The sequence below is a fragment of the Chionomys nivalis genome, chromosome 9 (assembly GCF_950005125.1).
Source record: "Chionomys nivalis chromosome 9, mChiNiv1.1, whole genome shotgun sequence".
Lineage (NCBI taxonomy): Eukaryota > Metazoa > Chordata > Mammalia > Rodentia > Cricetidae > Chionomys > Chionomys nivalis.
This window is the reverse complement of record NC_080094.1, coordinates 14186329-14199238: the sequence shown is the minus strand read 5'-3', so window position 1 is coordinate 14199238 and position 12910 is coordinate 14186329.

The following is a 12910-nucleotide window of genomic DNA, read 5'->3' as shown; positions in this document are numbered from 1 at the left end:
ATTCTAAGTCTATATTAAGACTGGATACCAAGAGAACCTATCCACGTACTATAAAAGGGCAATTCCCTACACCTGCGAGATGACCCCAATGGTCCGGAAGGCTGGCCTTTAGTTTCCCATGCAGATGCGGTGTGGGAAGAGCACAGTGGAATTAACCATCTCTGCAGAGAGCCTGCATGTTCTCATAGCAGCCTGGCAGGGCATCTAAGATAAGGCTTGTGAAAAAGTCCTTTCAGTCTCTCTATCCCCTAATGTAGTTCACCTAGAAGGATGCTGTGTGGAGGGTTAAGGTGAAGTTCACTTGTGTTTTCATGGGAGGAACGGACATAAAGGTTCACCAAACAGAACACGTGGATTCTTTTATCTAGGAGCTCTGAGCACCTCCTAATCTGACCTCTTTGTTCCAAACTGAAGATAACTGAGTCCTCAGTAGAGATGCCAGTCAAAAGATTTGCAATTACCAAGAAGTCAAATCACTTCCCTTTCTTGCTGACTTCTCCACTACCGCGTACCCTTCCCTTGAGGAAATACCAGTACTCTTCTTTGGAGAGCTGACTTGGAGAAGAATGAGTTAGAAAATAGATTTTGATCACTGATCAAGAACAGTCTGCGTCATGCTCTGTGTACAAGACAAAGATAAAACTGAAGAACTCTTGATATTCACAAAGAAAATCAGAAAAAGTCCAATAAAAACTACCAGGAGATCGTGACATCGGAACAGAAATCAATAGCATTTATAATGGGCTGCTGGATCTCAGGCTGCATGGCAGTGATAAAGGTAATCACAGGATCCATGATGTCTGAAGAAGAAACGTGGCGTGATGATGAAAACCATCTTCATAATAGTGCATCATGGAGAAGGAAAAACATTAGGACAAATTTAAAGCAGAGGACAAAAATGGTGTCTTCACAATTTGTTATAAGTACAGACAAATTATACTTCCAAGGCAGAAGAAAAAAATGACTTTTAAAATCTTGTCTTCTTGTTAGGGGTCATGTTATAGATACCTGGGCTCCACAACTCTGCTGTCATCAGTTATTCTGTGATGGTCTCTGTTGCAAAGAGAAATTTCTTTGATAGGTGGCAAGAACTACATGCTATCTGTGGGTAATATAATACTATATTATAATCTCAAAAAGCCTTTTATATCTAAAAACATTTAATAAATTGTCAGTACTCCCACACTCTCCCTCCCAAGGAGCAAGCCCCGCCACCTGTGAGCCACTATAGAGACTGAGAGCAGATTGCTTGGCTGCTACAGCTCCCTCTGTCTCATCTAGGGTTTGTTGCAGATCAGTCTGAGCTCTCTGAGCCTAGTTCTTCCTGTTCATTCACTTGGTTTTTCCAGTCTCCTTCCTCAGGCAGTGTATTTACTACTGTGAAAGAGCTGAAGGCCTCAGAGTTCTGACTCCTCCACCTTCAACCTCGGTGGAGACTTTGTTGCTTCGTTAACCTCCCACTCTCTGACATACTCAGGAGCCGCCCCAGGGCTTGGACATTTGCTGTCTCTAGGTGAAAGTCTTCTAGAGTGAGTGGGAACCTGCCAAATTCACAGGCTGAAAACTCCCTTGGACCTGCCATGGCTCTAATACCCAAAGGAGGTGCGGTTATAATGTAAAGGCAGCTCCAATGCCGAGAACTGACCTTTGAAGCCTCAAGTCCTCAGCTTCCTTAGAATACCAGCCGGAACAGCAGGAATGACCGTGGATCCAGCAGGACTTAGCATACCCCCACATGTACTTGGGAGATTTAGCAGTATAGGATCCACAAATTGGCTTGCTAAATTCTCTGTCATTTTGAAATGATTTATAATTTTTTATTTCTTTCCTTTTACTGTATCTTTTGTACTGATCATAAAAGAACAAAAAGCTTCATATAAATTTAATAGTACCACTCTCTCCTATATTATCTGTGTTGAGATCCTCTAAAAAGAAAATCAACAAAATTCTGCTTAAGCAACTACAGATCAAATATGCCTAATAGACATCTGCACACCTGAAGTTCGTACTCATTATTGGAAGCCTTGGAAATTTCTCTAAGACGGATCATGATTTAGGCTCCAAAACCAAGCTTTAACAAACTCAAAAGAATAAGGTACTTTCTTATATCTCATTAGTTAGAAACACTGCAGAAGCCACAACCGCATAGAGATGAACAATATTCAATTTTTAATGATTAGTGAGTTTTTGAGGAAATCTGGGGGAAATGAAAAATTTTCCATAACTACTGAAAAAGCAAGATGCTTTGAGATAAGGCAGAGGCAGTTATAATAAGTTTATAGATATGAGTGCTTGCCTTAAAAAGATAGATATTATCTTATAATGAAATAGAAACCGCAAAAATACAAGGAATTTGTAAGGAGAACTGATTCTTCGAAAAGATAAACAAGATTGGCAAATCTTTAACCATATTAACAAAAAGTTACAGAGAGAAATTCTAAATTAATAAAAGTAGAAAGAAAAAAGGACATTATAACAGATACCAGTGAGACTCAGAAAACCATATTTAAAAGCCTTTATTCCACTAAAGTGGAAAATCTGAACGCAATAAAAAAATTCTTGATGTGTTCAACACACCAAAATTCATCCAAGATGAAATCAATTTTTACTGACTCCAAAACAGGAGTGAGATTGAAGTAGTGATAAAAGTCTTCCAATTTTAAAAAAAAAGTGAAGTGCCACAGGAATTCACTGCAGTTTTACCAGAACTTCACAGAAGGACTATCATCAGCATCACTTAAATTATTACATACAATAGAAAGGAAAGGCTTCCAAATTCTTTATATGAAGTCAGTATTACCCTGATGAACACACGCACGTGTGCACACGTGCACACACACACACACATGAGAATAAAATTGCAGACTTACCTCTCTGATGAGCATGGATCTAAAAATTATTAACAAACTATTGGCAAACCAAATTCAAGATCATATACAAAAAGATCATTCGTCAGAACCAAACTGGTTTCATTCTAGAAATGCAGTACTTAAATCAACAAATATCATCCATCATATAAATAGACTCAAAGACAAATCACATTATTGGCTTCTTAGATGCAGGAAAGGCCTTTTATAAAATCCAAGGACTGATAACTCACATTTGGGACTTGAAGTTTAAAAACTTGTGTAGAGTAAAGGAAGTGGCCAGTGGAGTGCAGAGGCAGTCTACAGAGTGGGATAAAAATCTTTGCCAACAAAAACAGTACAGAGGATGAGGGTCCTGCATGTATAAAGAACTAAAAAATCTAAACGAAAAAACAACCCAATTTAAAAAATTAAGCTATGGAAACTGAGGTTTGTCCCACTAGCTCTTATAACATAAATTAACTTATATCAATCTATATTTTACTATGTGGCTTTTTACCTTTCTTTCATTCAATATGTATGATTCCCTCCATGTCTCATTGACGTCTCATGCATGCTACTGTCCCCATGTATAAAACACCTGGTGTAGGAGTTCCTTCTGATTGTGTGTTGCTTCCATTAGATAATGAATAAAGAAACTAAACTACAAAAAAAAATTAAGCGATGGAATCAGACAGCGAAGAGAAGGTGAAATAACTCAATGATGGAAACTATAAAGCTCCAAAGAAATAAACTGAAGAGTGCAGTGTACAGATGTCCTACGAACATGCAGACTACATATTGCAAAACTGGCTATCTTAGTAAGAGATTCAATGAGATCTTTAAAAAAAAATCCCAGTGTCATTCTTCACAGGAACAGAAAAACAGTAATGTAAAATATTTGCAAACCAAGTTCAAGACCATATCCAAAAAGATCATTCATTTTAATCACAGTGGCTTATCACAATTGTGTAGCCTAATATAAAGTATAGTTTTATTCCAGTCTCCTCCTAAGGTTCTATTACTGCACTTAGGGTGGTCAGTTTCCTCCACAGGGACCTCTGCAAATCACATTGAAATTATCCTGATATAAAATTGCTTACTGTTTGGTGCTGAAAAAAGGGCTCAACCGTTAAGAGCACTTACTGCTCTTCCAAAGGACCTGGGTTCAACCATCATCCACGTTGCATGGCCCACAACATATCTTCTTCATCCACAGCTTGATCTGGTAACTTTGCTCATAGTTTTGGATTTCACATCTTTAATCTACTATGCAAAACATTTACAGACAATACCAATGGGAAAAAAATTTTAAATGAAATCTCCAGAAACTTGTGGACTACAAGAATCTGGTTATTGTGGTGGTGTTATCAGTCCAAAATCCATGGATGTTAAAGAAACATTTTTGCAGTTAAATGTCATGCATGGAATCAGCATTCTGAGTGTCAGAAGAAGATGTGATCACCAAATTGTTGGTAAGAGGTAAATGAAATTTTCATCTCGAATAATTTAAACATATAACCTAATTAAAATGGATGACATTGTCTAGATAGGTAAACATGTACAAGAGCTTCTGTAATGTTGTATACAGGATATGGCTGCCAGGGAAACCTGATATCATATGTTCAGTTCTTTGTGCACTCTGAGATTAAAGAACAGGGTAATGTTTGTACAACATTTTTGGCAATTTCTCAGGCTTCGCTTGTTCTAAGCTTTGAGCACAGAACACCGTGCTCCAGCCACCCATGCAATTCTGTCCCTAGGAATCCTGAGTGATAAGGGTCATGAACAGGCCACTATGTGTTCCTTAGCTGAGTCATAGCTCCTCAGTGAATCTGTGGTAGGATCGCTACTCTGATAGAACTCAATCTTCCTCACCTTGTGGATGAAGAAACTGGAAAAAAGGAGAAGACCCTTCCAGTTCACTCTGGGAGGCCGAGACAGAAATGGGCCTGGCAAGTACTCATCCTGATATGACGTCATTTCTCTTTCAATATGATGCTGACCAAAGTGGAAGGATTTAGTTCCCTTTCCCAAATCCAGAATGTACAAAGAACTAAAAAATAAAATAAGAATAAGAGTAAAACCAAGAAGACAAACAACCCAATTGAAAACCAGCTGTGGTTCTGAATAGAGAAATTAAAAACGGCTAAGAATTACTTTTAAAGTGTTCAACATTGTTAGTAATTGGGGAAATACAAATTGAAACTGCTTTGAGGCTCCTCTTACCCAGTTAGGCTAAAATTAAGAAAACAATTGAGAACAAATGTTCATGGAGATTCAGGGAAAGGAAGAACCCTCATTCACTGTTGGTGAGATTATAAACTGGTGCAGCCAATAGGGAAATCTGTGTGGAAATTTATCAAAATGCTAAAAGTGGGTGTCTTAGTATTCTGTTTCTGTGAGGAGACACCAGGGTCAAGACAACTCTTATAAAGGAAAACATTTAATTGGAGGCTTGCTTACAGTTTCAGAAAGTTAGTCCATAATCATCATGGCGGGAGCACGGTGGCATACAGGCAGACCATGATCTTGGATCTTACATATTGATCTGCAGGGAGAGAGAGTGAGAGTGAGCAAGAGAGAGAGAGAAAGAAAGATACAGAGATTGACAGAAACAGACAGATACACACGAGAAAGAGACAGGGAGAGACAGAGAGCTACCAAGCCTGAGCCTGCTGTGGGCTTTTGAAAAGTCAAAGCCCACTCCTAGTTAGTATTACAACTCTTCCCACATGGCCACACCTAACCTTTTCCTGACAGTTAATCAAATGGCACGTTTTCCTCATCCATTCTTCGGTTGAGGGGCATCTAGGTTGTTTCCAGTTTCTGGTTATTACAAGTAATGATGCTATAAATACAGTTGAACAAATGTCCTTGTGGTATGAGTGTGCATTCTTTGGGTATATGCCCAAGAAAGGTATTGCTGTGTTCTGAGGTAGATTGATTACCAATTTTCTGAGAAACTGCCATACTGATTTCCAAAGTTGTTGTACAAGTTTGCGTTCCTATCAGCAATAGATGAGTGTTCCCCTTACTCCACATCCTCTCCAGCTATCATGGGTGGTTTTGGTCTTAGCCCTTCTGACTAGTGTAAAATGGTATCTCAGAGTTGTTTTGATTTGCATTTTCCTGATGGCTAAGGATGTTGAACATTTCCTTAAGTTTCTTATGTCCATTTGAGATTCTTCTATTAAGAATTCTCTGTTTAGTTCTGTACCCCATTTTTTAGTTGGGGTATTTGGAATTTTGATGTCTAATTTCTTGAGTTCTTTATATATTTTTTGGAGATCAGTCCTTTGTTTGATGTAGGATTGGTGAAGATCTTTTCCCATTCAGTAGGCTGCCTTTTTGTCTTATTGATTGTGTCCTTTTCTTTACGGAAACTTCTCAGTTTCAGGAGGTCCCATTTATTTATTGTTGCTCTCAGTGTGTGTGCTACTGGTGTTATATTTAGGAAGTGGTCTCCTGTGTCAATGCATTGAAGACTACTTACCACTTTCTCTTCTATCAGGTTCAGTATGGTTGGATTTATATATCCTTCGGCTTTTAAACTGGACCTTTGGAGCTCAGTCCAGTACTCCCATGTGAGACTCTGTCTCTATCTCCATCTGCCGCTGGATGAAGGTTTTTATGGTGATATTCACGATAGTCATCAGTCAAGGTCCAGTTGAAGAGCAGGAGGGAGAAGATGAGTAAGGAAGTCAGGACTGCAAGGGGTTGGTCTAGCAACTAAGGCAGTGTGCCTGTTCTAATGGGAGCTCACCAAATCCATCTGAACTGGAATTGAACGAGCATGTGATCAAACTGGACTCTGATTGTGACTGACAATGGGGGCTGACTGAGAAGCCATTGATAAAGGCACTGGGACTTGTTTTTACGCCGTGTTCTGGTTATTTGGGACCCTAGTCTATATGGATGCACAGCTTCCTAGGCCTGGATGTAGGAAGGAGGGCCTTGGACTTCCCACAGGGCAGGTTTCCCTGCCCTCTCTCAAGCAGGGAGGGGGAGGGAGGAGAGTGAGTGGAGGAGCAGGAGGGGATGGGGAGGATGGGAGGAAGTGTAAATTTTTGAATGGAAAAAAAAATGATTCAAATAAGAAAAAAAAAAGAAGCCATGTCTCTGTTGCCGGTTAGCAACCAGAGCCCACCTAAGAAAATGCTACTACCAAGAAGTCATGCTTGGGGCTGGAGAGATGGCTCAGTGGTTAAGAGCATTGCCTGCTCTTCCAAAGGTCCTGAGTTCAATTCCCAGCAACCACATGATGGCTCACAACCATCTGTAATGAGGTCTGGTGCCCTCTTCTGGCCTGCAGGCATACACACAAACACAATATTGTATACATAATAAGTAAATAAATAAATATCTTTAAAAAAAAAAAGAAGTCATGCTTAACTCTGTTCTTTTCTGTCTAGAATTCCTTCTCAAGCCTCTCAGGTTTTATGTGGATATAGTTGCCCCAAGTTGGCACCATTTTGTAGACAGAGAGTGCTTGTTCATTCCCTGCCACCCAGACCTGAATAAATCACACAGAAACTATATTAATTACAACACTGTTTGGCCAATAGTTTAGGCAAATTTCTAGTTAACTCTTATATCTTAAATTAACCCAGTTATATTATTCTGTGTATCGCCACAAGGCTGTGGCTTACCAGTAAGGTTCTGGCTGATGGCTGGCAACTGGTGTCTTTGTTCTTTGGCAGCTTCATGGCATCTCCTTGACTCCACCTACTTTCTCTCTATATCTCTGTTTGGATTCCTCATCTGGCTTTATTAAGTCATTGGCTGAAAGAGCTTCTTTAATAATTGATGGTAATAATGGTAATAAAACATATTCATAGCATACAGAGGTGAATCCCACATCAGGACACAGTCACTAAGACAAAACGACAGTCTATGGAATGGGAAAAAAATCTTCACTAACCCCACATCAGACAGAGAATTAATCTCCAAAACATAAAAGAACTAAAGAAATGAGACATTCCAAAGCTACAGAGAAACCCTGTCTCGAAAAACCAAAAAAAAAAAAAAAAAAAAAGAAAGAAAGAAAGAAAGAAAGAAATGAGACATAAAATTACCAAATAATCCAATCAAAAATGGGCTACAGGTCTAAACAAATGACTAAAAGACAAATAAGAAATTGCTCAACATTCTTAGCCATCAGGAAAATGCACATCAAAATGACTCCAGTCAGAATGGCTAAGTTCAAAAACACCAATGGTAGCTTATGCTGGAGAGGATGTGGAGTAAGCGGAACACTCCTCCATTATTGGTGGGAATGCAAACTTGTACAGCCACTTTGGGAATCAGTGTTGTGGTTTTTCAGAAAACTGGTAATCAATTTACCTCAGGACCCAGCAATGCCACTCGTGGGCATAAACTCAAAGGATGCACACTCACATTACAAGGACATTTGTTCAACTGTGTTCATAGCAGCATTACTTATAATAGCCAGAACCTGGAAACAACCTAGATGCCTCTCAACCAAATAATGGATAAAGAAAATGTGGTACATTTACACAATGGAGTACTACTCAGCAGTTAAAAAAAATGACATCTTGAAATTTGCATGCAAATGAATGGAACTCAAAAAAGCCATACTGAGTGAGGTAACCCAGATCCAGATAGACAAACATGGTATAGACTCACAAGTTGATGTAAAGCAAAGGATAACCAGCCCATAGTCTACAATCCCAGAGAAGCTAGGTAACAAGGAAAACCCAAGGATCCCCTTGGAAAGGAGAAACAGACAAAACCTCTTGAGAAATTTTGGAAGTGGGAGAGAAAGGAGCTGGGAGGGAAGGGGAGTAGGGGAGTAGGGGAACGGGATGCACAGAGAAGGAGAGAAAGGAAAGAGATATCTTAATCGAGGGAGCCAATAAAGTTCTAGTGAGAAACATGGTACTAGGGAACGTCCCAGGAATCCACAAGGATGACCCCAGCTAAGTCTCTAAGCAACAGTGGAGAGGACACCTAAACTGGCCTTCCTCTATAATTAGATTGATGACTACATTAATTGTCGTTATAAAACCTTCATCTAGTAACTGATGGAAGCAGACACAGAGATCTACAGTGAAGCACTGAACCAAGCTACCAGAGACTACTCCAAGAGAGGAAGGAGCAAGAATATGAGCAAAGGGGTCAAGACCCTGATGTTGATACCCACAGAAACAGCTGACCTGATCTAATGAGAACTCACTGATTCTGTACTGGTAGTGGGGGAACCTGCATAGGCCTAAACTAGGCCCACTGAAAGTGGAGGAACAGTTGTGAGGCTTGTACAGTCTGTGGGTCCATTGGCAGTTGGACCAGATTTATCCCTAGTGCTTGAACTGGCATCAAGGAGCACATTCTCTTTGGAGGGATACCTTTTTGAGCCTAGGTATATGGGGAGGGCCTTGGTCTTCCTTTGAAGTGAAATGTTAGACTTTTTTGACTCCCCATGGTAAGCCTTATCCTTTCTGAGGAATGGATGGGGGGGGTGTAAGAATAGGGTGGGAGGATGGGAGAGAGTGAGAATGGGGATAGCTTTGTAAAATGAGAAAAGATTGTATTAAAAAATTCTCCATAAAAAGAAAAAAAAAGTCATCTTTATTATGTTGAGGCATGTATGTCCCTTGTATCCCCATTCTCTCCAGGACTTTTATTATGAAGGGGTGTTGGATTTTGTCAAAGGTGTTTTCTACATGTAATGAGATAATGTAGTTTTGTTTTTCAGTGTGTGTATATGGTGAATTATAGTTACCTGTTTATATATTTTGGACCATCCCTGCATTTCAGGGATGAAGTCTACTTGATCATGGTGGATTGTATTTTTTTTTTTGTTAAGATAGTTTATTCAAAAGATTAAAAAAGGTTCCAATCATTAAACTGAAGAAAATAATACAAATTTTCCCCTGGTTTTCCACAAAGAACAGAGTGGTAGAGCTTTCTTTAAAGTCTCAAAGGAGATTTTAAACTATTGCACATTTTGGTTTACTTAAACTTACTATTAGAAAAATTGTCAACAAAAATGATTTTTGTGATAATCTTGTTTCAATTTTCTCTTAGTGTTGTTTAGTGATTTTTTTTAATATTTCACCCCTACAGAGTTAAAAAATTAGTTATTTTTGTCTTTATTGTTCAGAAATTCAGTTTGACCAAGAATATCCTCTGTTATAATTGATTGATTCTCCCCTGATCAACAGTTGAGACAGTCTCAAAACAAATGTGTTCTTGGATTCAGTTTGCACACATTTTATTGAGAATTTTTGCTTGTGTGTTCATAAGGGAAATTGGTCTGTAATTATTTTTTCTTTTTTGGGTCTTTACGTGTTTGGGACATCAAGGTAACTGTGACCTTGTAAGCAGAACTCAGCAGTGTTTCTTCTGTTCCAATTTTGTGGAATAATTTGAAGCACGCTGACATTAATTCGTCTTCTAAAGTTTGGTAGAATTCTGCACTGAAGCCATCTGGCCCTAGGTCTTTTTGGGTTGTGAGACGTTTAATTACTGTTTCCATTTTACCAGCGGTTATATGTCTATTTAAGTTGCTTATCTGATTTTGATTTAACGTTGGCAGGTGTTATATATCAAGAAAATTATCCATTTCTTTTAGATTTTCCAATTTGGGTCCATTCTTTTTTAAAAAACTGTTATGTGACTTTCCTCAAAGAAAAAAATTGCTTAATGTATTCCAAAATTATATATTTCTTTCTGAAACCCGCATTGTGTTAAAATGGAAAGTATCAGTCATTTTTAGTTGATGTGTTCTCCTAATATGTTCGATTCTGAACCAATGTTTCCTTTACTTATCAGCTGTGACCCCATAGTAAGCATATATTCTTATGCGGGAGAGATTGGCGGAGCCTATGTGCTCATGTTCCCAACATATCCAGACCCCAAACTTCTGCTCTACAGCTATAGAAGAACGAGCGTGTCAGCGCTCTATCTGCTGGATGCGTCAATCACCCAAATCTTCTAAGGAAAGAAGGCTGTGATTTGCGTAAATAAAGAGATGGATATACTCTCCAGGGTCAAGGAGGAGTGGCTCTGGTAACTGCAAGAGCCTTGTTCTCATAGCGCCAGGGGCAGGTCACTTGCCGTTTTCTCACACTCAGAATTGTTGTTCCTTTTCTACCAGGGTCAAATACATCCCTGCCTAAGAACCCCTGTTAGTGAAGTTTGGCTGCAGAATCACAGAAGTGTCCTTACCTTATTCTGTTTCAACTATTATCTTGAAATTAAATTCGAGGTTATTGTAATAACATTCTATTCATGTAGACACTGGAGATTTAATTTTGGAGAATATGAAGACAGATATGGTCGACAATAGGTGTGTTGCAGATGTGGAACTGGCAACCAACCCCTCACCCATAGGCCTTTGAAGTTTTTTCCTCTTTGTGATAATTTCTGCTGCTGAAAACTTCCTCCCTGGAATCCTCCTTAAATCCTGGCTATAAGGGCATGTAGACATTAGGGTTTGTTCCTTGAAGCCACCTTTTTCTCAGCTAGGTTGTCAGTATAAAAGCCCACTAGGAAAAGGGTCTAGAGGGCATTAGGATTATTAGCCCATACAGTGACTCACAGACTGCCAGCACCTTGTATTGTTGGGTTTCTATCTAGAATATTTAAAAAAAAAAAAAAAACCTGTCCTTTATTATTATTTACCATGGTCATACAGGAAGGTAACTTCCTTCAATTTTGGAACTTTAAGTACAAAAATCCCACCCAGCCCCTAAATGTGACAGAGCTAAGAGGTCTCAGGAGTCAAAAGTTAATGATGCAGAATGTTATATTTTTATTGGAAAGAAAGTATCATAATGAATGTGAGATTTAGGATTCTCAAGACAAGCAAGTGTGAGAGGGAAGCATCGTCCATGGACTGCCTCGGGGACCACATGGGAGTTGCATGAAGACATTCCCAGGCTTCGTCTAGGTGGTTTGACTCCTAGGGAGAGAGAACGGTCTTAGATGTGGAGCGAATGCAGAGTGGCTAGTGAGGGGCCCCCGTGTCTTTGCTTCTCCATTGCCAGCTGTTACCACTACTTTTCCTCTCCTCTGAGTCACAAACAGGGACTTTTTCCCACTCATTTCTTTCTTTTATCAAGAGAGAAGAGGAGTCTGATTCTTGAATGTATGGTGATGTAAAGACGCTCTTCACTATAAAACTTCCAACATGATAAGCAAGAAATTAACCTTTGACAAGTGAAATTGTAAGAATTGATAAGATTATAAACTTATAAATGAAGTGAACTTCCAAGTTTTTTTTTTCACTTGTTGGATTGTACAAGAGAAAACCATTGACAGTACACACTAAGGGCAGGGATTCAGGATACAGTCACAGCCTGGGTGCCTTTAAGCTCTGTTCTGCCAGGTGCTTTTCTCACCTTCCTGAAGGTCACACACCACAGCTTCACTGGTGTGCACAGTGGGGACCAGTCCCATAGAATGACCCAGGGAGTGTCCATGCATAACTTCTAAACACTGCATAGGTATCTCCCTCACTAGGGAAAATACTCACCATCATATTGGTCCAGGCCCTCTGCTGGTCAGTGAATGTATTATTTAAGACAGGTCTTGAGAAAACTGGCTCTTCTTTCTCTTTACAAATGAACTCTCACCTTCTGCATTAGAACCACTGTGATCCCCAGAGCTAACTTTACTTTTTTTATGACTTGATTCCTCATAGCTTTCCTCACTGGAGGAGGCTCTGTGGTCACTGAAAGAGATATCCGCCTTGTCAAGGGAGTATGATGTAGGAGAACCTGATGCAGACCTCTTCTCCCCCGAGCCTGTTGCATAGCTCTCACTGGCCATTTCTTCAGACTGTGAGAATTTTTCTGAGAAGAAAAAAAAAAAAAAAAACAAACAGGTTTATTCTCTACCTGTATCTTTCTATCTGTATCTGTCTTTCTGGGTTTGTTGTGAAGTAAGACACTGTAAACAACCTGTGGTTTTGCTATTATTAGTAAATCTGATTGCTCTGATTGGCTCTCTCTTGTGGTACAACTTGTCTTTTGTGTTGTCTAAAACTCCTCGATCTTTTGTCTAGTTAGAACTAGGCTTGATCTATTTGGCAACTG